The 27,521-nt window shown below is 35.4% G+C and overlaps 1 protein-coding gene and 1 long non-coding RNA gene across 10 annotated transcripts in view; one reads left to right on the plus strand and one right to left on the minus strand.

Annotated features, from left to right (window-relative positions):
* LOC145678450 (neuronal acetylcholine receptor subunit alpha-7-like) overlaps positions 1-27,521 on the minus strand; it is an 829,132-nt gene that overhangs the window by 174,438 nt on the left and 627,173 nt on the right. The window lies entirely within an intron of this gene.
* The window catches only part of LOC145678452 (uncharacterized), a 78,588-nt gene continuing 51,486 nt past the window's right edge, over positions 420-27,521 (plus strand). The window contains exon 1 of the long non-coding RNA XR_014130397.1: positions 420-672. This is a non-coding gene — a long non-coding RNA (uncharacterized LOC145678452). The remainder of the gene's footprint in view (positions 673-27,521) is intronic.

A 27,521-nucleotide genomic window follows, 5' to 3' on the forward strand; every position in this document is an offset into this window, starting at 1 on the left:
AGCCCAAACTATTGTTTAATTCAGTATGATATACTTTTCCGTAGAAAATACGAAAATTTGATTTAGAGACAGTTTAAAAATTTTGTGGTCCCTCATCCAAACACTAATTATTGGCCAAGTTCGCAATCTTTTGATCCATTTTTTAATCATTCAGAAAGTTCCTTTCTACGTAGTGTAAAATAAATTATTTGATCCATTTTTTGGATTATTCCTAAGATTTTTCTGCGCAGTGTAAAATTAATTATTGACCAAGATCGCAATATTTTGATCCATTTTTCCTTAAAATTTTTGTTTCATTTATTTAATTATTTATTTGTAGAAGAAACCAATATTATTGGATGAAAATATCCATAAACTGTGTAAAAGGTTTACTTTGAAAATAAACTTAACAACTTATTACTCTTTTCAGATAAAAGAGGGCAAATTAGCAAAATGTCACACTGAAGAAAAATAATAAAAAACCTAACTGGAGAAGCACTGGACGTTTATGAAAAGTTAAACGAATATTTGGCAAACTTGCTCAGTTCATTTTTGCACTCAAACAAGATAAATAATTTGAGTACACTTAGGTATTGTCTCAATAATTGTTCTAATAATTTTAACACCATTATTAGAAAATTATCGCCTATCCTTTTCCTGATCTACACGGAATATATACAACTTTCATTCCAGGTATGTATTTCCATTCCTTTCTCCCATAAAGATTCTAAGAATTGAAAGAGACTGAAATATTCAAGTGTAAATATTTCAATATTATCAACATATTGTCTACCAAACGCAAACAAGTGGACTGTTAGCATCGTCACTTGTAACGGAAATATCCGGAATCACGTTTCATAGCTTGCTGGTGGATTTTATTGATTTTCCTCACTTTTAGCAGAATATAAATATATTCCATCAATATTCTTCTAAAATATTACTTTCCACAATCATTGTTAATGTTTTCAGTGTAAATAGATTTCAGAAAGTCTTATTGTTAAATTATATATTTTGTAAATGTATTACTTATTAGCATGAGTGATTAACTTTTGGTAAACATCATTAATTTTGAATACCATTTCGAAAACTAGAATTAGAAAAAATGTTCTAAAAAAGAACACTCATCATCGTTCACGTACAAATCGAATACTGATTATTAGTAACGTATATGTTGTGTATCGAAATCTGAAGCTAGAAAGATTACAATGGACTAAATACGAAGAGTATTTCTATAAAATTCCTCCGCTGTCGTTGTATATAGGGCATTGATCCCTTTTCGCTCCTCCTGATCAAAAGAACGCACTGTCAGCCTTCAACTAGTTTTGAACAGATATGAGGAGGAAGCTTGCTGAGAAAGAAAAAGTCAGAGGAATGTAGTAACCCAGTTGAGTCAGACTTCGAGAAACTCTACGAAGCAGAGAAAGTTGTAATGACGAAAGAAGGGTGAATTATGAGGTTGAAAGCCCGACTCCGTCTCCCGTTCTTACGGTGGTTTAATAGGTAATCTTAAATCTTGATCGAGTCTCTGGAGGAGGTAGAAAGAATAGAGAATAAAACATAGAAGGAAGAAAGAAAAAGAAGATCGATAAAGAAACTTCTTGAACTAGTCGCAAGGACCGAGAGGGAGAAGTCCCAGAACAATTGCCTCTGGTGACCAAAGAATGTTCCAGGAAAGATTCGATCCAATGTTCGAGATTTATAGGCTCCATATAACGTACAAGAACGAGCCATAGAGCATTGGAAAATGCGGAGTGTTGAAATTCAAGGATAGAATAATGCTTTTTTTTTCTTTAAAGAAACTCTTGCAGAATGAAAGCAAGAAAATTGTTACTGACTAACTTGCGCTGAAAGCGTAGAGTATTCTACGGAACAAGAATTGGATATACATATATATTTAAGGATTTTCCAGGAACAATGAACAGTGACAGAGTAAAGAAAAAGCGTTTTGGTGAATATTTTCTAACAATAAATCGTCGAATTGCCCTGTAGAACCTTAGTGGAGTGATGTTAATTTAGCTCTTCATAATGGAATCAACATACATCTTTAATGGTTCATATTACAATACCAAAATAAACGTAATTACAACTTGAATAGGCAGAAATAATCAGTAAAATGGTTAATAACTTTGGAATTTTCTGTCTGCTATAGATGAAAGAGAGAAAAAAAAAACTATATTTATTAGCGTACTAGAAACTGCAGTTGGCAGTTTCGCCCACGTGTTCTTCAATATCTTAGAGTACAATGAACTAGTGTGCCTCGTTTGTGAAACGGGAGCGTTTCCCATTCGTGTAGTATAAGTAGAGATACATAGAGAACAAACAATGCAGGAAGTAGGATATTTGTTGTTAAATTGCTCAAGGAATTAGCTGTAGTATATTTAGGTTAAAAATATTGATGGAAAAATCTTCTGCAGCAAGTCCAAATCGCAATCATTTGCTTTATTTTTGAAGTAAAATATTGTGACAGTCCAATGGTAAAGATTACAACAATGATCCACCTCATTGGTTCTTTTTCATAACACTTAAGTTCTAAGCTTCTCATCTTATAAATTTAACGAATGATTTTCATGATGTGATTCCTTTCGGACTTATATAATTACTATAAATCGTGATTAAGATGATTTGTCAACTTTGATATGGAATCAAGTTCAATAGTCTCGTGGAGAATAGGCTATCTATAATTTAGTGTTATCTGAGTAGAAGTAAAAAAAAAAAAAAAAAAAAAAAAAAAAAAAAAAACTCTGCATGATGGATACTCAACCTTGTTCGCAAGTAAGTATGTGTAGGGTGGATAGGTGAGAATGTTATGTGTGAAGAATCGTTTATTGTATGTATTATATATCAAAAATATATTAAATCCTTCCCGTATTAATACTAATTAATTATTTATTGCAAGTTTCAATGTCATGCTTCGATGTTAGATGGAGCTTCTTATTGCCTTAGTATCGACACTTAAAAAATGAAAAGAAATCTTTGAGTTTTGCAGCACACGGTTATGTCGGCACTTAACATTAAATAGAATTATATCAATAAAATAACAAATAAATGTTGGGGGATATCGTACCAGACATTATATTTTCGACGATTTGAAGCTGCCAGTCTCCTCGCAATATGCTTTCATTTGAGCTCCTTGCAACACCCATCCAAATGAAACTAACTTTCTTTCAACACCGAAGTTTCCTTAGAACGAATAATAATCGATTATTTTTTCATCTTCGTATCATACGCAAGTTGACAACAACTAATGCTTTGGATTGGGGAATACGAAGGTTCATTACCGCTAAAACAAAACTATTTCCATTAGATTCTATCCCGTGTCAAGTCAATCAAACCTGTGTTGTTGTTTACCCATGTACCAGGGATCCTGCTTCGTATTATCCTCCCACCTTCTTCTTGGTCTACCTAAGAGTATATTTTTTTTATATTTCCTGACGAGGATGTATGTACCCAGGTGTTCTCATGAGAGCATTTTAAGGTTTCCATTTTATTATCCATGTGATGCTCAGCAAACTGCAACTGCGTTATAGAGTATTTTCGCATTCCGTAATATTCTTTAACTAGATATGAATTTGCAATATTTCAAAAATGTTTTAAAATTCATTTCGGATTTCCAAATTATGGTACGTGTAAGTATTGGAAGTTGTATAGAAAGACTGTATCCGTCCATCAACTCGTCAATAGGTATCACAGTAAAAATGGGAAGTTATAGAAAAATGGTTTGCTAATGTATATCCGTTTCCCAAGAATAATCTTCTCAATATTGATGCCCATAGAAGAAAAGAGGTAATATATGCCAAAATACGATATTTAAAATTGATTCAGTATGTATTTCCTTATCCTTCTGCTAAAACTGAGAGTGGCAGAAATTCACTACCATTTCAGCTTTCATATTCATTCCTGTAGAGCAAATACTGTAAGACGTAGAGGAAGCAACTTTAATATATGGACATGGATTTTGCAGATCAAGATCAGGTTCCAGGTCCGACCTTATCACTGTACTGAAGCAGGGAGTCACAGATGTATTTTCGGTTTTATTATTAAATCCTATTGGTTGGAAGTACACTGTAGTCTCTCGATGTAAAAAACAATCCATTTGCTTCAATTTAATAGAATCCTACATTATTAAATCCTTTCCTTGCTGATAGTTCAGTACAAAACTTCCATCTCTTTCTACGCAGAACCACACTGTGTGACGGGAAAGAAAAATAAAGAAAAAGAGAGAGTAACATGAATTTACCTTAGAATCAAAACATTGTGGAAAGCTCATGCTAGTGTACATGTGTGTGTGTGTGTGTGTGTGTAAGCGAGTGACTAAGTCAGTATGTGAACGTGGTAGTGTTTAGTTTTACCACGTGGGACATTTGCCTACATCATTTGGATGTGGATTGAGTAAACACTATTCAGCGCTGATTTCCCTTGAGTTACCAAGTTTCAAGAACATTCTCCTTCGCTTTAGAGAATGGTAATTCACTCTTGAGGACACTGTGCAAAAGTGGTCGTTAAAGAACTTAACTGAAAGTGTTAAGAATGTGATAATGGAACAAGGAACATTTACTTACCCATTAGCAATTAAAACGTAATTTATTAATTTTAAATGTAACTAATAATATATTTAGACTTTTGAATTCAGCATGTAAGTAATGACTAATGTATACAAGAGAATGATCCAAATAGGCCTGAACCTGCTCATGGCAACTTTCTTTCGCGACAAGAGTGCTAATACGTTAATAAAAGGAAAGACTTAATGAGCAAATTGAGTGACCTCTCATAGAGTAGTTACTAGCGCTCTCGCCTTTGCAGCAAGCGGTCCCCGGTTCGATTTCCGATGCGGACACTTGGTCAGAAAAGTGTAAAAGCTTTATCAGGCTAGGCATCCTGACTGAAGTTTTTCTGGGTTTTCCTCATTCCCACTAGACAAATACTTGGATGGTACCGATCTCAGATCGTTTTCTTTCTTTCCCAATCCTTTCTTCCTTCCTTTTCCTCGGATAGGGCGATCGCCGAGGGACGTCATCCCTCATACGTGAAGTGTTAACATGGCCACAGTTGCCAAAGCCCAAAATCCTAATTCCTAATCCTAATCCTAATGTACAAACTGAGAAAGTTCTCGAAACATCCCCTTACTAATTCTACAATATTATTATTGCAATTATTATTATTAGAGTTCAACGAAAAAAAAAAAAACACCCAAAGATGGGACATATACCAATCAATTGATCTCACTGAGATGAATAAAATAATATAGGTGAGCGTAAATCATCATGCGTAGTTTTCGACAGAATCGATTAAAAAGTGATTCGACAAAACTAAAAATTGATGTTATACGATAACCAAGTTATCTATTAAGGTGACACTGTTCCTAAAGTATACGCTAAACAAGATGCCAGTAGATAGTGGTTAATGAGATTAGGTAATGATTAACCCATGACCTTTAATTGGTGCTTAATTGTAACATTGTCCAAACATCAGACATATGATATATCAATTAATAGATCACATCAAAGTAGACAAAATAAGATATTTGAGAGTAAATTCTTATGCGCAGTTATCGGGAAAATACAAAAACAGATTTTTATGGCGTTAACAAGTATGGCGATCATTGCCAATATTATGTAGTTGATACAGTAAGTTTTCGTTCCGCTGGAATAGATTATTTATTTATTTATATACTGTATATGAAAAATATAAATTGTTAAATAACAGACTGAATGTACTGTTGCTTGATTCCCCTAATAGTGACTCATATGCCTAACAGTGATATTAATACTCCTAACAGTGACAAAACGTATCCCTAGCAGTGATACTAAATACTCCTAACAGTGACAAACATATCGCTAACAGTGATACTAAATACTCCTAACAGTGACAAACATATCCCTAACAGTGATACTAAATACTCCTAACAGTGACAAACATATTGCTAACAGGGACAAACATAACTCTAACAGTGGTACTGAATACTCCTAACAGGGACAAACATATTCATAACAGTGATAGTAAATACTCCTAACAGTGACAAACGTATCGCTAACAGTGATACAAAATACTCCTAACAGTGAAAAACATATCTCTAACAGTAATACAAAATATTCCTGACAGTGACATAATACCCTTAACACTGATATAAATATTCCAAACAGTGACAAACATATCCCTAACAGTGATACTAAATACTTCTAACAGTGACAGACGTATCTCTAACAATGATACTAAATACTTCTAACAATGAAAAGCATATCCCTAAGAGTAATACTAAATACTTCTAACAGTGAAAAACATAGCCCTAACTTCTAACAGTGAGAAGAACACATGCTATTTGTATTCTAATTTTAATTTATTCATTTACTCTAATTTGACAACATATATTGTACAGAAGCTCAAAAGAGAGTATGGGAGTATGTTAGAAGTATGGAAAATCGACTCTTTCAGCTTCAAATACTTTCGAGATCATCTTTAAAAGGTTATTAACAATGAATGCAATATTACAGTCCCTTTCTAAAACGTTGGACATTGTTTTCCATTGTCTGTATTGTATCTCTGAGTTCTGTTTATAAAAGTTGTTTCTTCATTTATTTAGCTTTGGGTGCTATAGAGGTGAAGGCGTGGTACTGCAGGCGAATACTAGGCGTACACCCAGAATTTTTTGTTGGAAGAGGTCCAAAGTTTTTTTTGAGGGGGGGGCATACGTCTATGTAGCATTGAATCTTGTTATTCCAGACTCTAGATGGTAGTGATTCTAGAATTGAAGCTATATAATACCCTATTTTTTTAGTTTAACGTTCTACGATTATATGTCAATGTTAAGAGAAACAGTGATAATGAAATGGATGATGATGGAATGAAGAAAGTGGGAGGAAACGACAGATCCTCGAGAAATCCCAAGCACACCATATTTTCCGAAAAGAACCCACTTAACAAGAGCTGGGATTGAAGCAGAGAGCCCAAACTCCGGAGGTGAACGCTCTACTACTGAGCCACCTGGGTCCTATGAAACTCTGGTGTCTAAAATGGGACCCAAACAACTATTCTGGTTTTTGTCCGAATCATTAATCGAGTTTGTATTCAAATATTCCACAAGAAATCGTAGCTGGGACCACAAGTTTGGTTGTTATGCTCCTAGAGTATGGCACTTTTGATTTTATCTATTACAGTTACATTGTCAGCTGGCAATAAACAGTGTTTATGAAACGTTGATAATTAACTCCTTTCAGTAAGTTTAATTTGGTAAAAACCAGAGGTGAGATCAAAACTATTGATAAATCTGTGACCACTAGAGCGTTCTAGGATGTCCTGCATGGCTGGTACCAGGAAGGTCGAGGCGATGCCGTGAGAGTTAACACTTCTAAGATCAATTATAAATCGATAAGAGCCATTCTTCTTTTGCACCAATGTGATGGGCGAATTCCATGGAGAACGGCACGGCCGAATTGCATCTTGTTTTAACAACAGCTCTATCTGGTCGTTAACAGCATCCCGAAGATGGTACGGGATTACATAGGACTTGATATTCACAGGTTGCGGATCCTTGAGTTGGCTATCGTGCTCATAGCCCCGAGCCTGAGAAAAGTCCTCGGGGGACCAACTAAACACGTCCTTAAATTCCGTAATGAGATCGTTAAAGAGTTGCTTGTCTGGCTCGGAAAGCGTAGGGTTTACATCAACTCGGGTACAGTGAAAGTTAGGGTTCTCAGTTGTCTGAGGACCACCTCTAAGCGTCACATTCGTACATAGATATTCACTACCTGCCTTGTCCACTACCTGCCCTAATATTTTATTCTTTCACAATATATATCCTCTACTGGTGGGGTTGGAAACCTATATAAAAGAATTGGTCTTGTCAACGGAGCACTCTTGCACTAAAAGGTTAACCACTGCCGAAACAAAAGTTGTGGATCGTAACCAATCTCTAGATCCAACAAAATCATAAAATTTCCGGACAGGGACACAAACTTTAGCGCGGGGGGGGGGACCAAGTAAATGACGCTACCTTAAAAACTGGAGTGACAAGAAGCAGCTAACTCTGTGGAAATCGTGTTAACTCTTTCAGAATATGGCGAAGTAGAGAGTGGGATTCTCCCAAATCTAGTGATCTCGAATATACAACTTTTCTGATCAAGGTCTCCCTCATGTGCAAGCAGAAAATCTTGGCCCAAAAGAGGGGGGTGGGGGTAACTAGATATCACCCAAAAAGGGTGACAGAATACTTCCGACCCAAGCCGGAATCGTACCAATGCTATTCTGTTTACAGGCAACGTCTTCCCCGTGACCCCACTGAAGACACTATTTTTGGGTAGAATTTTAACCTTACGTGGAAGCATTTGAGCCGAAATACATGAAATCTGGGAACCACTATCTAAAAGGATAGGGCCTTCTTTAAGTTTAGCCGTATTAGAACATGAGGAAGAGCTTTATTAATCTGCAGAGGGACTTTAATACGCTTTAGAGTCGATGGGTCTTTTTCATCAACCCTCCCAATTAGTTTAAATCACTCAAACAATGTGCGGCGAGGTGGTTCTCCTTACCACACTTACAGCAAATGACAGGACGCCTATTAGATTGATTATTATTATTACTGTTGTTATCCTGATTACCTCGTGAAGGTCACTGTTGAAACTGCTGAGCGTTGTTTTGACGCGGTAGAAAATTACGTTTATCACGATTACTAGGTACTGTTATTTCCATTACGACGAAAATTATTACATGAAGCATTGTTTTTGTTCCCAGACTGTCCTTGTAACGATAGCTGGGTCAATTGCTTCTGAATAGCTGACAGTTGCTCTTTAAAGTCCTCAGTCGCTGGCTTCGAAGCGGAAGTAGCATCGGGCAAAGTCCGCGCAGAAGGATGAGATTGCTGATTTTGCGAAACTGCACTAGGTTGGACTTCGACATTATCCGGTGGATTAAGCTGAGCAGCTGAATACGAGAGAAAAGGATTTTGCTCATTAACTTTTCTATTGACTATTTCTATTCTAGTAAATCCTTTACCAATTGCTCTACCGTATCGTATTTTTTCTTTATAGCCACCTTCATATACTCAGGAATTAAACCATCGATAATCAATTGTACTTGTTTCTGAATGGGAACGTCCTTGTCATTCCTAAGAATCAAATTGCGCTTCGCGTATACATAAGAAAGAACAGACTCATTGGATGTCTGTTCTCTACTCCTCATTTCGTGTTCCGTGAGCTGCGGCAACAACACATGATTAAACGCTTTTTTGAATTTATTTCTAAATTGATCGTACGTCATATCTGGGAAGCCTGGCTGTTTTGAAACCAGTGGTGAAGCGTAATCTCACAAGTAGGGTTGGCCCGATAAACTAATAACACAAATAACATTTAGTGTATCACAAAATGTTTAAAATTATAGTCAGAATTCTATTTTACTTATTGAGTTAAAAAAAAAAAAACTACCAAATCTATTTATTTTAAAGAACTTTCTTAGATGTATACGGTAGTTTTTTTTTTTGTTGTTTAACAAGAAGGAATGAATAAGCAAAAGTAGGCGGAAAGCAGTCTATTATTATTATTATTATTATTATTATTATTATTATTATTATTATTATTATTATTATTATTATTATTATTATTATTATTATTATTATTCAACAAATATTTACGTGACGAAAACACGCAATATGTATTAATGGAATTCCCATTTAGCTCCATTACAAATATTTTGAGGCGCAGTTCATATTTTCTTCTGTCTGGGATTTGCAGGGGGCATGAGAGGAATTTCCTCCTCACTTAATATTTTCATTTCCTGCATATTTGAAAATGGAGGGAGAAATGACAAAGTACATTCTTACAGTTAGCTGCCAAATTTCTTGAATAAACGTTTGTTACTTGCATCTCACACTTGAAAGTACAATACTGCATTAGTTAATGCATCGTGTTATAATGACTTCACTAGAAATGTTAATGCTCAGAAGGAACCTCATTTAAATCAACGCATTTAATATTGTATTCTATGCAGTGACATATTTAAGGAAGTGGCTTCCGGGCTAAAGAAACTCACCGAAATTTTATTACATATTTTTATTGTTTTATATATATTGCAGAATTTTAACATTTCCAGGACTAAAGTTTGCAAAGCCCCAACCGAAACAAGCAAAGCTCCCCGAAACAAAATCGTAAATACCACACTGATTCTAGGAAATGGGAAATCCAACCAAAATTACGAACACAACTATTATTATTTTATCCTGTACGGCAGCGTTTGGTAAATTTATACGTATGTTTAATGTATCAAACTTATATTCATGGGGTCTATTATGGACCAGGCCACATGTAGGAAGGAAAAGAAACAGCTACTTTAAATAACTCCTGAGAGTATATACCTATATTAAACAAGTTATCACTAATGGAAATACATAATTCTACACAGAAACTTCTTACTCTATGTTAAGGAAATCATTTTTTCACGTATTAGCATTCAAAGATGCCTTCAAGGCTAAAACTAAACTACCAGAGGCGAGCCTTACCACCTCTCCAACAATGCGTGCAATCCCCAGCAATAATGCTTCGCTCCCTGAGCAGCATAGCCCGTAAGCCTGTGTAGCGTGCTGGCGAGGCTCAGACGGAAGAGTCTCCAAGTGTTTCCAATCTACTATTTTGTTACCAAAAAAACTAAATGTTGAAGTATTGATTTTATTTTATGAGACAAAAGATAAAGAAAATATACGGTAGACAACAGGGTAGACCCGGCCTCAGAGCCTCATAGTACCCTTCGCCACTGTTTGAAACAGTATCGAACCAGTAGGACGCTGGTCCTTTTAAGAGAGACCCTAAAATCCATTTTTTCTTGGCATCTGGCCAGTTATTAACCTGTGCCAACATTTCAAACTGGTCCACATATCGAGCCGCATCGTCACGCATGCGCCCAAAAAAGGTTCCGAACGAAGTATATGACTAAGTAACCCCATATTATCTTGAGTACCGCCCACTGTCATGTCGGAATTTGTCACAAAACTCGAAGAAGCGCAACTCGACGGGTACTCAATATCAGAAAGGGAATGACTAAACTGTAAATTACGCCTAACACGGTCTAAACACTGTCGAGTAAAATATATCTTGCCAGGGGACGAAGACACAATAGGTTCGAAATACTCGGTGAGATCTAAATTATCAATACATCATCATATAGCTCATAATTTTGTGCAAAATGCCGCAACATATAGAGTCAAAAAAGAAACAATAAATAAGCAGAGGCATGCAAGAAACAATTCAGAACAATACAATCTTCAATCGATGACAAAACTCATAAAAAATATAAACATAGAACGACGCAATAAAGATAAATTATTTCTCCTAACTAAATATAATTTCAGGCCAATCTTTTACTAAACGAGAGACACAACAGAGATCAAAAAACAGCATATCTCCACCATGAAATATTACCATTTTTCGGTTCAGATGAAATGGTAATGTTATCCTTCTCCACCAAAATTAATGTAACAAATATACCCAAACCTTTGAAGGGAGAATCCATAAATTACTGCTCCTTTTCATGACTATGGGGATGTAGTTTGTCCTTATAAAGTTCAGAATTAAAACACAACTTAAATTAATTTTGAATATTTGGCAAGGCAAATTATAAAAGAAAGGTTAAGATAAGAATAATCTTTGACCGGGTTTAAAGATGCATTTGGTGTATTCGTTCTTGATTGTTGTACAGGCACTTTACCTTTTGTAGCAGATGACGTCCCATCGTGTGACGGATAGAGAGGACCCTCTTTTAGCACGCGTCGTCTCCCCAACAAGCTGATCGCGCACACCCCGAATGTCTCATCTCCTCCTGGTTTTGTTAATCTTCCGTTTTTCGAGTTTCGTTGAAACTTCGCCTCTATCATCCTCTTAATTTCAAATATGGGACGATGATGTCTAAACTAGCACCTCCCATACTCGTGATGAAGAAAAAACGTCAACTTCGATCCTCAGCAAAACATGTCCGGAGATTGACCACACAAGCGGACAAAAACCCGGTAGAAATTCTGATGTTTAAGCAAAAGGTATGAGTGCGACATCAAACTAATAACACGGAAGATATGCGGCTCAGCAAATTATATCTTCCTTATAGACGACCAAAACAAGAACTTCTGAATCAATATTTCAGTATTCTTCGAGAATGCATACCTATAGGGAAATCGGGACAGACAGGGAAATGATGATGGAAACCAGAAGTAAAATAACTAGCCTTGCGGAAGTCTCGGTAGGAAAGGAAATTTGCCTCGTATACCAGTGTTTATTGTTAACAGGAAAAAGAAAAAAAATAGAACGTTACAGCATACTCACTGAGCCTCAAGACAACAATAGTTATGAAAAAAATAAATAAATAAAATCCTTTTTATGCAATGTATCGCAGGGAATCGAATCCAGGACCTCTAAGGCGGGTTACGGAACACAAAGGTAAATACTACAATAAATGCTACATAAGTTATATTAGCGTAGGTTTCAGAAACAAAAAGTGTACTTTTTTTACTGCATTCAGCAGAATATAGACTAATTAATTTCTTCTTTGACAATAGTTCAAGAGAATGATATTTACCATTTCCTTTACTATAGAAGAAAAACTATAAAACTATTTGTGTATTGCCTTTGATTCAATGTACGATTGCAATTTCGTAAATGATGAAATGGAGGCAACTTCAATTTCATTAATTAAATTTCACCGAATTCAGGTGAAAATAATCACAGTATGAAAGTTAATTTCATAGGCAGCTTAGCTATATATTGCTTTAAGAAATAATCTATAATTTTCGAGAGTGTATTCTAGGTTCTGCCGCTAAAGAACATGTTTTGAAGTTGTTAATGAATATATAAACTTTTAGAATTATATATTTGTTTGCATAGTGAAACTCTGAAGTTTCAAAAGACTCTTTTTAGAAGAGGAAAGCAAATATTAATAAAATTACAAGTTATCACTTTTAAGAAATTTTTCGGTGTAATATTCTCGTATACAATTTGTTTGTTTGAAGTTTTCTCTTCAGCACCGAGCTAATATGTGTCCATATTCATTATGAATTAGAATCCATATTAAATGTGCCTGCGAAGCAGAGACGGTCTGGAGAGCATGGAAATTAGGCAATGAACGAGTTAACTCTATTGCCTATGGCAAGCCTTATCAAAGTCAAGCAATATCAGTCTTATTTAAAATCCTTAATTTTACGGTAATAAGTTTGTTTAATTTCTTTACTTATTTACAGTGGATTCACAGATCATGAAAGGGCCTATCCTGTTTGCCATAAGCACCGGACTGTGTCACGTGATCAGGTCAAAAGTTACAATGCGTGCTAAATCGAATCTGGATTCCAAATCAAGATGTAAGATATTTCAAACACATAATCTCCACGCTGGGCACCTGGATAATTCAAAGAAGATGCATATACTTAATCATTATTGTTGATTTTAGTCAAACAACTTGATTTTTGACAATGGTCTATCCATATTTACCATACGTGCTATACATTGTTTTTAAGCTCTTCATTATGTCTCTGCAATAAACTTTCAATTAGCCATCTCCTTATTATAGTTTTTGAGATATGTGGACGATCTAATTCTTTTCACGGGTTTTTCATCCACTTTAATGTTCATGTTTCATGAGTTTCTTGACTATGTTCCATCTATTTTAGAACAATTTATGTTCTGAATGTAGAATCTACATAGTCTACTCTATACATAAGTTGATTTTCAGCCATCTCCCTTTTCAGTTTTTTGAGATAAGTGGAAGAATTATTTATTTGATGGATTTTCCATTGACAATAATGTTAATGTTTCGTGCTTTTTGTGACTATGTTTCATTCAAATTTAGGACAATTTCTTTTCTGAACTTAGAATTTTCTAAGCTTATTTTCAGCCATCTCCCTCTTTTGGTTTTAGATATAAGTGGAGGAATTATTTATTTTCCATTGATTTTCCATTGACATTGATGTTAATGCTTCGTGTTTTTTTGAGTATGTTCCATCTATTTTAGAACAATTTGCTTATCTGCGTAGTCTCTTCCACATTTGAACTGGATTTCAGCCATCTCCCTCTTTTGGTTTTTGAGATAAGTGGAGAAATTATTTGTTTGTCATTGATATTCCATTGACATTAATATTAATGTTTCGTGCTTGTTTGAATATTAAATATACTCCATGGTTCTGGATAATCACAATAACATTTTAAAACACATTTTTCTGACCAGAACAAAATGAATTATTTAATAATTATACGATTTTTGTTACAGTTTCAAGGACCTAACGTCCTCTTCATCAGACATTGAGAAAAGACAGATTACAGCAAATCTTATATCTTCCTCAGCCGTTAGTTAGCATTTTCATTTATATAAATGAATTATTATATTATATAAATGAAAATGCTAACTAACGGCTGAGGAAGATATAAGATTTGCTGTAATCTGTCTTTTCTCAATGTCTGATGAAAAGGACGTTAGGTCCTTGAAACTGTAACAAAAATCGTATAATTATTAAATAATTCATTTTGTTCTGGTCAGAAAAACGTGTTTTAAAATGTTATTGTTTGAGTATGTTCCATCCATTTTAGGACAATTTTGTTTCAAAGTATCCAAACTTCGTAATCTCTTTTACATTTGAGCTGAATTTAAAGCATTTCCCAGTTTTGGTTTTTGAGGTAAGTGGAAGAATTATTTGATTTTCTTTGATTTTCCATTAACATTAATATTAATGTTTCGTGCATTTTTAGGGCATATTCCACCCATTTTTAGGACAATTTGCTTTTCGAATATAAAATCTGCATAGTTTCTTCTACATTCAAGCTGCTGAATTTCAGTCATCTTCTCCAAAGTCTCTTGACATTATTGAAACGGGATAGACTTTTAGTCCATTGCGTAACGTCGTTTGCGAGCCAAAATGTTCGCAGATTGAAATTATTTTTCCCATTGAAATTAACGCAGATACAATTAATCTATTCTAATCTCCGAAACATGGGACTACATGTATTTTTTTTTAATTTATGCGTGTTTTCAATGATGAATATAGAACAAAAAAACTAAATTAAGTGACACAATATTATACTTTACTCTTATCTCGGTTGTTAATTGTTGCTGGCACAATTGAATGGTGAAGGAAGAGAGGAGGAAGCTACTGTTTCTAAGAGAAACTTCCTTTGGCAAGAATAGTGGTAGCTCTGATACGCGTGGGATGTAGATACAGGTGTGTGTGTGATTTCGTATTCTGAAATATCGTTCGTGAGCCATCGGAAAAATTATTCACAGAAATTACTTGTGAACCAATTTGTTCGCGAAAAGAATGATTCGTGCCCCGAAAGACATTGTATTTAGGGCTTAAGTTAGATTTTTGGTGTGTTGCGTGGTTTCATACATAGACAGAAGCTCAGATTGGAGATTTAGCCAGTCTCTGGGTCCGCACAGGACATTACAAATCATTATCTCAATTCATCTGTAACATTTACACTTGGACCGAAGAATGAAAATCTACTTTCTTTTCTTATCACGTATGACATAGGTAATAAGAGCCAGTAAGTAGAGGGTAGGAAGTAGAGGGAGGGACAAAGAAATAAAATCAAACATACCCTTAGAGATTTGCTTAAAATGCTTTTTGAAACAATTAGGAACAATGTTATTGAAGTGACATTACTACAAGAGAGAATCGAATGAAAACCGCAAGTATTTTTCCCACTATTTTACTGCAGGAAGAATGCTTGTTTATACATTATTTTTCTACGTAGTCTCCTCCCAGTTCAATGCACTTACACCATCAGATACGAAGTGCTTCCATATCGCATAAAAATTTTTTGGTTGATACTGTAGTCGCTCATGCGCCACCGATTGGACTCTTCATCAAATTTGAACTTCTGCTCTTTAATGGGCCAAAGATGTGGAGGTCTGATGGTGCCAAATATGGCGAGTATGGCGGATGTGGGTGGAACTTGAAACGTACGTCGTCGATGGTTTTTATGATTGCACGAGTGAAATGAGGACGGGTGTTATCAGGTTCAAAATACCTCATTCCCCTTCGCTTTGTAGGTATTGCTGACTTCAAATGGTTCTTGAGAAGGTAAGTGTAGGTGACACTAGTCACTGTGGTACATGGAGGCATGTAGTATTCCAGAATAGACATCTTATACCAGAATGAAGTTAACGTCACTTTCTCTGTAGAGGGCTGTCTGTGAAACTTCTTTGGTTTCGTAGAAGACGAATGTCGCCATTTTTGTTTGCACGTTTCGTTTCCGGTTGAAAATGATACACTCGACTTTCATTCTCAGTGATAATGTGAACAAGAAAATCCTCACCATTCTCTTCATAACGCCTCAGCAAAACTTGACATGTGTCAACCAGACGATCTTTCAGTTTCTTCGTCCGCTGTCGAGGAATGTACTGTGTGACACTTCTCATTAGCGAAATTCGTCATACACTATATATTATACTGAACCAAAGTAAGGAAGTTTATTTCAGCCAGAGGGACAGCTGTTTTATCTGAATAAGCTGATCTGCTGCGGCTATGGATTACTTTGTCACGATTCGATGAGCCTGACCCGGATGGTAAGGATCAGCCAATGAAGTCGTTCCTTCTGTGAATTTCTTGCACCACTCGTAGACTTGCGTGACAGACAGGCGATTCCATACTTCGTGTTCATTCTCCGATGAATATCAACCTGTTTCACACCTTTACTCCATCAAAATTGAAATAACTCCACGCTATTCCTCCTTGATGCAACTGTGTAGTGGAGCCGCCATATTAAATCAGCGTTACTCAGATCTAAAACCATCTACGACACGCCTTCGTATTACCAGCTTGGGAAGGTGTCAAAGATTGAGTATGCAAATTTCCAAACGTCTCGAAAACGAAACAGATTTTTAATGGTACTTTTGCGGTTTCTGTATACTGTAGAAAGAGACAGTAAAAGAGACTAGAAATTAGAAATTCAAATACTACTCTTACAGGACTCGGGCGTTATCCAAAAAGTTAGATAGATAGTTTCTTGACATGATAATGATTCTGAAAGACTGGTCTCAGTAAAACCAGTCGATCGCAATCTCCATGTATGAGAAAATTTGAGAATGATGTAAAATTTTGAATTGAAGTTTGAGAATGACGCCTGCTACAGGGGAACGATCTAATAATGCTTCCAATATTAGAAATGAATATTAAGGATGCGGAGTTACGAGGAAGAATCAAATGAAAATCTTAAAAGCACAATTTAGAAAAAGCGTACGATTTTTCTGAAAGTAGGTAATAATAATCGGCACTGTTTGAAGAGTGACCGACTGGTGATAGCACCAAGTTTGAAAGCTACATAAGAGCGAGTAGAAGTGTTAATATGGCTGTATTACGAGCAACATTTTCTGTCAGACAAATAGGCATTAATAATCACATTGTACTTTTCATTCTTAAATGAATTTCAATACGATGCATGGTGGAAGACTTGCTGTTTTTCCACAAAATAACAATGGAAAAATTAACTCCGAATTATTGGTTTCCATGATAGACGAAGAATGTCGAGGAAAGACACAGTATGACAGGTAACATTACTAGGTACAGAAGATCTAGAAGGAATTTTCCTGAGAAGCCTACAACTATTACACATGTGTATTGACAGTATGTGGTACAGCGATTTGTAGCATCTCCACTAGGACCTTGCACTAGAGGAGTATACAATCCGATAGGGAATCACAAACACTGGTATACTTAGATGCATTGTCGAAAATGTCCACCATTGACTTCAATACATAGATGACACTGAGGAAGAATTGATTGTCTGTTACGCGCAAATGGCCCTCTGGGATATCCTTAATTGTCCAAACAACGAGAGTTACACAAGCAACGAGGTTGTCAGCATTTTTCATAGGGGTTTCATAAGCAAGCCTTTTCAATTCCTTCCAAACAAAGAAATCCAGTGGTCGAGGGAGATGTGGTCCACCCTTACCAATCCAACGATCGCCGAATATATAGTTGAATACGACCCTGGTTTCTCCCTCGAAGTGCACGGGGGGCCTTGGTATTGAAACAAGATATTGTCTATCTGCCAGTAGCACGTTTCCAAAAGTTTAGGTAATACGTCCCGTAGAAACACCCAATAAGTTCCACCACATAAGGTACCTGGCAAAATATAAGGGCCTACCATGTGATTGATTCGATTTAATTTTGTGTTTAGCGGCCCTTTTAGAAGCGAGGCCATATCAGACATGGACCTACAGGTTAATGTGAGATCGGAACATAAACTCCTACAGAAATCGAACTCGAGTTTTCTATGCCACAGGCGTGTACGATAATCGCTTAGCCACAAGGCAGCATCGGACCTATCATGTGGTCACCTACTACGCCACACCAGATCTTCGCCGCGAACCTATGTTGATACTGGGTACAATCGCTGCACAATATCTATATCCCATACGAGTCTATTATGACTACTAAACACGAAAGCCCTAGTGAACATTGCATGAACAGTCCACAAAATTTATTGTTGGGAAGTCTGGAATGGGCTTGTTGCACGTACCATTGGCAGAATTCCATGTGCAGGGGAAGTCCGTGGGCAGTATGTGGTGGACCTTCTGCAATTTGTACGGAAGCAAAATCTCTTCCTGAAGAACTCGGAACACATTTCTGTGATGTGTTTTCCTTGGACTAGTAGTGACACGTGTGCTGACGCCATACGATGATCCCGTATCGAGTCTAGCACTTCCTCTTCTAATTGCATCGTATGCAGAGCATGGGATCTTCCACAGTCCCGCTTACGGGGTAGTAGAGAGACAGTTTTACACACTCGAGGATAAAGTCTTGGAAAGAGTGTATGCTTGTTCCCGCCTATTTGGAAACGTTCCTAACACAAATGCCGTGATTCTCCATAAACAAGATGCATATTAGTATGCTCGTTGGTACTCCGCTACTGCCCAATTCAAGAACTGACGAACAACGGTGGGAACTTTAGTCCGAGTGACGGATCACCACGACTTTGATTTACACCCATGTAATGTCACAATGTGTTCACGCAGTTGTTGCGAACTGGGAAAGAACAGTGGACTACGCACCCTATATGCAATACTCCTTGGCGCAATCCAACTACGCACATACTCCAGACTATACTCCAAGCTGAGTCACGAACAGACAGCACGATCAACAGTCGACTACATTCTCTACTTTGTATCCACTAACGCTAAGACGTAACAAGCGACCTACACTCCCAGTACCTCTAGCGGAGCTTTGTGTATCGCAGGCCTGCCCATGAATCGGCCCCCGGAGCCGAAGCGTGAGCGACAACGAGCGGAGATAAGAACAGGTGAGCACAGGTGTTGGTAGCTCCGCCCCTTCCACTGCATCCGATAAGTGTTGCCAACCACACATGATGGTAAAAAACCTACGGCCAAGCCTGGTCACAAATTCGCACGATGTTGAAGCATTGAGCAGACGCAAGCGTGAAATGTGCAGGTGTGCTCTCCCCCTCCCCATTTCGAAAGCAGTGACGCGAAAACACTGCAGGAAATAAAATTGGTACGTTTTTTGATCGAGGAAGACGCATGATAGAGGTTACAGTTAGCGTTGAAGTAACTAACAAATGAAAAAGAAAGAAAGAAAGAAACTAATATTAAACATGTCAGCTTACAGACGTAAAAACGACTGCAAAAATCGGAAACGAATTGTTTCAGGCCTTTTTTAGCTTGCTTACACAATTCGTGACATTGTATTACATTAGCACTCGGTTTGTAACTTGTCACTCGCTTCACGTTTGCTAAGTTGTGAACGCCTTTCGTTGCTAGATTGATAGCAGAACGACGGGAGGTTGAAAATAATAATAATAATAATAATAATAATAATAATAATAATAATAATAATAATAATAATGTTTATTTCTGTGCCATGAACAGCCTAACGGCAAAAATACAGCACTTTATCAGACAATATAAACACATATTACATACAATGTAAGCTATATACTGAAACAATAAAACATAATGATAAAATAAAGTAAAATAATATCGGATTAATAATTCCTTGTCAAATTAACACCATTTTTTTAGTATCAAAATAGTCGTCATAAATAGTAAAAATAATATTTGTCAAGCTCTAAAATTCATGCTTTTATACTGATAAAAATAAATTAAACTAAATTAAAAGAATTGGTCAGTCTTCTTAAAATTACAGATTTCGGATTCAACGGAACTAATGTTGATATATTTCTTGTATTATACATTGGTACCCTTATACCTATATTATGCAAGCAATATTCACTATGATAGCTATTGTCTAGTAATTTCTTAATAAAATCTCTTTCAATAACTTTTCTCCTGTCGCTCAATGCCTGCAATCCCCAAAATTGACACCAGTATTCATAACTACGTGAGTAGTAATCTCTATTCATTTTATAGCAGAGTAACCTAATAAAACATTTTTGTACTGATTCAATTTTGTTTGCCAACGTTATACCTATACTATTCCAAATAACTACACCGAACTCTAATTTTGATCTTGCAAGCATCTTGTATAAATATACATATGAGCTGGCATTTCTAAACTCAGGCCATTGTTTGAAAATAAACCCTATTATTCTTCTAGTCCCTTGGATTGTATCATTTATATGATAGGTAAATTTCATGTTTCTGTCAAACACTATACCCAAGTCTTTAATCTGTTCGGCTTTATGCAATGTTACTCCATTAATTACATATTTGCTTACGTAGTATTGGGTTTTGTTAGTATATGATATGTATTTAGTTTTGTCACAATTTATTTTCAATAAGTTACTTTTACACCATGTACTAACAGTATCTAGATCTTCCTGTAGTAAGTAGTTATCATACTCACTATTTACTATTCTAAATAATTTTAAATCATCGGCATACAACAAAATATGTGAGTATTTAATTTTCTCAGGCAAATCATTAATAAATATTGAAAAAAGAAGGGGTCCCAGAGGAGATCCCTGAGGTATGCCATTCTTTATATAACCGTAACTAGAGGTTATTTGACCAATTTTTACTTTAAACGTTCTGTTTGCTAGATAGCTTACAAACCATCGAATGTACAATGGAGATAGACCTATGTTTCTTAATTTATCAATAAGAAGTTCATGCTCTATGGAATCAAAAGCTTTTGACATATCTATATATATAGTGTCTACTTGTAATCTATTCTTAAGTCCTAAATGTGTAAAATCAGTAAAATGTACAAGATTTGTTACAATCGATTTCCCTTTATAAAATCCATGCTGAAATTCACATAACTTGTTTTTTACATTAAAATATAAATGTTTGTGTATTATAATTTCAAAAATCTTGCAAAATGCATTGACTAGTGTTATTGGTCTATAATTTTTTATAATTCTACGATCACCTGCTTTGTGTACTGGTACAATGTATACTTGTTTCCACATTGAAGGAAATTCACCATTTCTCAGGGATGCATTAAATATATTTGTTAAAACAGTTGACAATTCGGTACTACAGGCTTTAGTTATATAATAGGGGATATTGTCAGGACCAGGCGCTGTGCTCGCCTTAATAACTTTGATTGCATGAATTACATCAGACTCAGTGATATTAGGTATATCTATGACGTCATGGTTGCTAATGAGCGAAGGAGAATTCATAACCTGCCTATCTGGGTAATGTCCTAATTCTAAATTAAAATTTTCACTAAAAACATCTTTAAATAATTCCACAACATCATTTAATTCTGTAACTGATTTGTCATTATGTTTCATTTCAGTTGGTATATGCTTGCCATCAGAACTTTTAAATATTTTCCAGAAAAACATATTGTTATTGACAACACTATTTTCCAAACTCATATAATATGATTTTCTCGCCTCTAAGTATTTCTTTTTGACAATTTTCCGTAAATCTGAGTATCTTTGATACCATGTATTACTATTTGTTTGTCTTGCTTTAACAAAATATTTGGTTTTCTTATTAATTAATGATTTCAGCTCTTTGTTCATCCAAGGGTCTTTGTATTTAGGCCTATTGCTAATTGTTTTCTTAGGTACACAATTATCTAGCACATCATATATATTGTTATACAATATATTGGTCAATTCATTAATATTACTACTCTTTGTATCTATTCGATCCATTTCCTTAATTCCATTATATACACCTAGAAAATCAGCATTTTTAAAATCATAAATTCTGGGTTGATTTGAGGTGTTCCCAAAGACATTACTATCATTTTTTGTTATTTTCCATTCAAATAGAAAAGGTGGATGGAAATGATCAATTTTTGTTAACGGTGGAATTTCAAATATTATTGAATTATTTTCTATATTGGTTAACAGTAGGTCTAATACTTTATCCTTCTTAAATGGGTCATATGATCTATTCAATTGAATTAACTGGAGAACATTACATAGTTCAACTATTTTTTCAGCTTTTTTCTTAATATAATAATTACTTATATTTATATTTCCGGTAACCCAATCTATACCACCTACGTTAAAATCACCTAAAATTATAAAATTATAGTTTTTTGTGAGTAAAAACGTACATAGCCAGTCACAATAATTAGTAAAATTCGTCAACGGTAAATCTGGTGGGAAGTAGTGCAAGCACAACAATAATGGTTTATTTCCAGGGATTAAAACTTTAATTATAATAACATCAAGTATTTCATCTGGAGGATTTATTACTTCATACGAGTATTCGTTTCTTATTATGATCATACAGCCTCCACCCTTTGTTTTATTTACTAATGTCAAGTTTCTATCTTTTCGTACGACATTATAATTTTTTGAGAGCTGTACAAAATGTTGGTTTGTTTCTTTTAACCACGTTTCAGTTATGCAATAAAAATCATAGTTAGAGCAGTTTATTTCATCTATAAATAACTTTTCTTTTGTATTTAAACCGTTCAGATTTTGATAGAATAGCTGTAAGTACGCCATTTTTGTTGTGTACTAATTTATTCTAGTTTATTTACCTGAATTATTCTTTCCAGCCGGGTCAGTTTCAGCCTCATGACATACAATTTCGTCTTTCAATCGTCCAATAAATCTAGTAAATAGCACTCCATCAGGCCATACATTTGGGTTACAAATAGCATTAAACTCACTTTCTTCTACACTAACATAAAATGAAGAGTAACTGCTATGTTTAGCTCTTAATTGAACACATTTTTTAACACTAATATTAACACTGTCCTTCACAAATGCAATAAGATCCTCACAAGAAACACAAGGGTCAAGTCTCGTTACAAACAGTGCTGCTGTACGAGGGGCTTTTTTGTTTACCTTTAGTTTGTCCGTGGTGTTCTTCCCTTGCATAAGAGTATTACGGTTTCTGGAAACGAAGCCTGATTCATTCGTTTGTTTCACTCCTGTCTGTACCTCAGCGTTATTTCGCCTTGGGCGTTTGGTTACTAACTTCCACTCACTACCACTTGTTTCCTGCTGTAATGTGAAAGAAGGCACTTCTCTGACCTTGACATTCATGTTTTCAGAATCGCCTTGTACCTTGTTTTGAACATCGGGTGTTGAGCTGTTGATCACTTCAGCAAATGTTTTCGGTTTGTTGTTAGTTGATAGTAGTTCATTCAACTTAATATTTTCTTGTTTAACAGATATCACTTCTGCCTTCAGTGCATCATATTTTTCACTGATATCACTCAACATAATTAACACCTGACAAAGTTTATTTTTCACTTCCTCACAGCATGTAGAGCAATTCTGTCCATTATTGCTTGAGAAAGAACCTGATTTGTCTAAGTCTTCATTTTCACTTAACTCAGCATCAGAATTCACAGTTTGGTCTCTTTGCCGAGATCGAATATGCTTCGTCACTGTGGGAGTAATGGCTGTGTTGTCATCACGATGCCTTATGCAATTTTGGCACTTATACGTTGATATACCATTCACCAAGTACATTTCATATTCAGTGCATCCAAATTTTAAACAATTCTTTACGTGAAATCTATTTTTACATAAACAGCATTCTAATATTAGCTGCTTACCAAAAAATGGCTTGAGACACAATCCACACGTGTCCTCAGTCGGCGCCATCTTAATAATAATAATAATAATAATGATGATAATAATAATAATAATAATAATAATAATGCGTATTATTATTATTATTATTATTATTATTATTATTATTATTATTATTATTATTAGTAGTAGTAGTAGTAGTAGTAGTAGAAGTAGTAGTAGTAGTAGTAGTATTCGGACCAAAGACGGATGAAAATGGGGATTGGAGGAAATTCATAACGAGGAATCGCATAGATTATACCGCTCACTTAACATTGTTAGGGTCATTAAGTGTAGAAGGCTCAGGTGGCCATTCCGTGTAGCCAGAATAGAAGAAATTAGAAACGCTTTCATAATTTTAACTGAAAACCCAATTGGAAGAAGACCACTAGGAAGACCTAGACGTAGATGGGAAGACAATATTAAGATGGATCTTGCAGAAATAAGAGTACAGAGTAGAAACTGGATCCAGTTGGCTAAGGACAGAAGTTAGTGGAAATATGTTGTAAACGCCGCATTGAACCTTCGGGTTCCATAGGCCATAGAGTTAGTTAGATATTATTATCTAAAAGAAATGTTCAAATGTTGTTAAGAGACAATTACACAGAAGAACTGAGTTCCGACCAAACACTAATTTGCCGGAAGGAAATTCCAGTGCAGTCCAGCCCACTTTAAGCGTTATCCGTGCAATCCACGTTTCATGTTCAAGACATTGGGAATAATTGTTCGTATCATTCAGTTGGAACGTTCCCTTCCAAGTTTACGCTGTTACAGTAGGCCTACAACATCGTGACTTTCAAAACCAGTCAGTAACTATCGAAGAAAGACAAGCGTGTAGCTTCAGTCGTTGATATGATTTAACATTCTTTTTCACTTTTAACAAGCTACCGGCAAGCTACCAGCCAGGGACAATATATTTTTCCTTATTAAAAAGACACTCCTTGTTAAAAAAAAAAAAAAAAAAAAAAAACTAATGGTACCCACTAATGGTCACTCTTAAAAATGGAAAATCTCTTTGGCTCTCTTAATATTTTGTTTGATTCTTTGCGATCACAGTAACATTAAAAGTGGAAAAAATGAAATGAAATCTTTGGGTTTTACGTCCCACGGTTATACCGGTTAGGCTAAAGGAGACGGTGATGATGAGTAATGAATGAAATAATAGAATGAAGAAAGTGGGAGAACCCCGAGAAAACCCACGCACACGGTGTTTGTCCACCGCAAAGTTTACTTGGCGGGGGCTGGGATCGAACCCGGGATCCCAAGCACCAGATGTGAACGTTCTACCACTGAGCCACCGCGGCCCCACTTTAAAAGTGGAGTAAGAAATACTATTCTTCCTATTGATAGTGTAATAGTGGCTTCTAATCTCCACAACCAACCCCTTGCTAAGCCTATTCGTACACACATACATGCATAAGCTAATTTTCTAGAGATAATACTTAGATAATTACAAACAAGTGCTACAGTATTTTTATTTCGTATCAACAGATTATCTCTTTTCCTAAAAAGCGAAACAACATACCCACACTCGGATTAAGAACTTGATAATATATATATATATATATATATATATTGAAAACTGGTTTTCCATTGGGCAAACTGGCAAATTTTGGTTCCACCACATCCTTCTTTAACAAAAGGAAAGAAAAAAGAAGAAAAGGAACGTACATAGTTTATCATTTGATTGCTGTTACCAGTTTGTATTGTCTATAGTTAACGGTTACCACATTGTAAAAAACACTATACACTAAATGGCAATCAGTTACCATACATACTTTTTTTTATTTGGTAAGCTAGTGATTACCGCCAAGGTTGACAACACTTCCGCTCCTCTAAGGACAAAACCCGAAGATTCACGAAGCACGAACAACGGTATTTGCCCGTAGAATGCTCGTGAGCGTTCACGAGGAGAGTTTCCACTATCTGCTCGCCGTGGCCAGGGCTGGTGTATCGTTTAGCTTAGTTCAATCTCACAATCTCTACTTACTCTGACTGTATGGCGTCATTCTCAGATGCATTTTTTTTAACCCTGTACTAGTGGTGTTATTCTAATTTTTTAACAACCAGTTCTCTCTGTATATATGAGAGATGGATAGTTAGGAAGATAGATATAACTATAAGAAAACAAATCGTACAAGGTAGACAAAAGCAAAGTTTATACTGGATACCACAAGTGACAAGTAGGGATATACACAGCATTCTAATACAAGGTGGTATGACGAAATTAAGTAGCACTACGAATATCTTGGAAACGAATTATCCAAATTAGATGGTTGTCAAAAAGTATTGGGAAGAGCTTAATCCAGAAATTGATCGACAATTGTTAACAATGGTATATATGCGTTTCAAATATAAATAACCCTCACCACTAGGTTCATGTGATCCCAGTTCTTACTCTTGATATCTGAGCATTTGAGATTAAGAAATAAACGCTTATACCTTGTTCTGAGAGATCATATGTTTAATCCTGTAGTAAAAATGTCTAAAAACAAACATAGTTAAACTAAAATTTATTGTTCCTGAGTACAACTGGGTAAAATTTACTGTTATATCAGGGTATAACAAACGGTTCTGCGAACTCGAAATATTTTAACAACCGGTGGAACCAGCTGAATGGCACCAGTGCCCTGTACCTGTTCCTTTCTTTAATAAGTTTTCTATCCCTGAATTTCCTGTTTATATATATATATATATATATATATATATATATATATATATATATATATATTTGGGATGGTGTTCCAGCGGTAGTGGGAGATTTGACAAATTTATTTTCATCTTTGTATCACAAGTGTGTGACAGTGTCTCAGTGGTGACGGTGCACCATTGTATTCGTCAGGTAAGACTTCCCTTGTCTTCTTCTAATTTGACATAGCAATTTTTATATCTTCTTGCATTATTGTACTTTAAATATGGTGTGCGGCAATTATCGGACTCCTTTCACTCGCAAATCACGCCGCTCTCGACATTTCTTCACATAACATTTTGTCTTTGTTTCTACTTGTCTTTGTCTATACATCTCCCAACGATTGTAACATGACTTTTTTCAAACACTCTGTACCGTATATGGACGGGTGTATATGGTTCCGGGTGTATGTATGGACGTCTAATGAGTCTTTTAATCTTTATTGGCTGATTGTGTTCACTTTGAGAGAACAATACATTTGATTGTTTGATTGCATTATAGTTCTGATTGCTACTTCACCGAGTTTAATTGTGTATTAAATTTAGCGAAACGTCGAAAATTAACGTAATGAAGTTAGTGCAATGACTACATAGTTACTGATTAACTATTAATGTCATATGTCAATATGAACAAGGGAAAAAATATGATTTTTTTAAAACCAAATTCAAATTTACATTGTAGCTTATATCTTACTAAACTTGTGTGTTTCGAAATTAGAATAAAACAGTGTGAGAAATGGTTTTAATAATGAGAAAAATGTATGGGAAACTAATGTTATTAAATTGGAAATAAGCATACTTTCAGCGTTAAAGTAAAAAAAAAAAAAAAAAAAAAAATGAAAGTAGAGAAAGAACAAGATACCGTAGATATTACAAAACTTTATTCATTACAATGTACTTTCCTAGTTTCGTTTTTAT

This window comes from Thermobia domestica, chromosome 2, assembly GCF_964235325.1.
Source record: "Thermobia domestica chromosome 2, izTheDome1.hap1.1, whole genome shotgun sequence".
Taxonomy (NCBI): Eukaryota; Metazoa; Arthropoda; class Insecta; order Zygentoma; family Lepismatidae; genus Thermobia; species Thermobia domestica.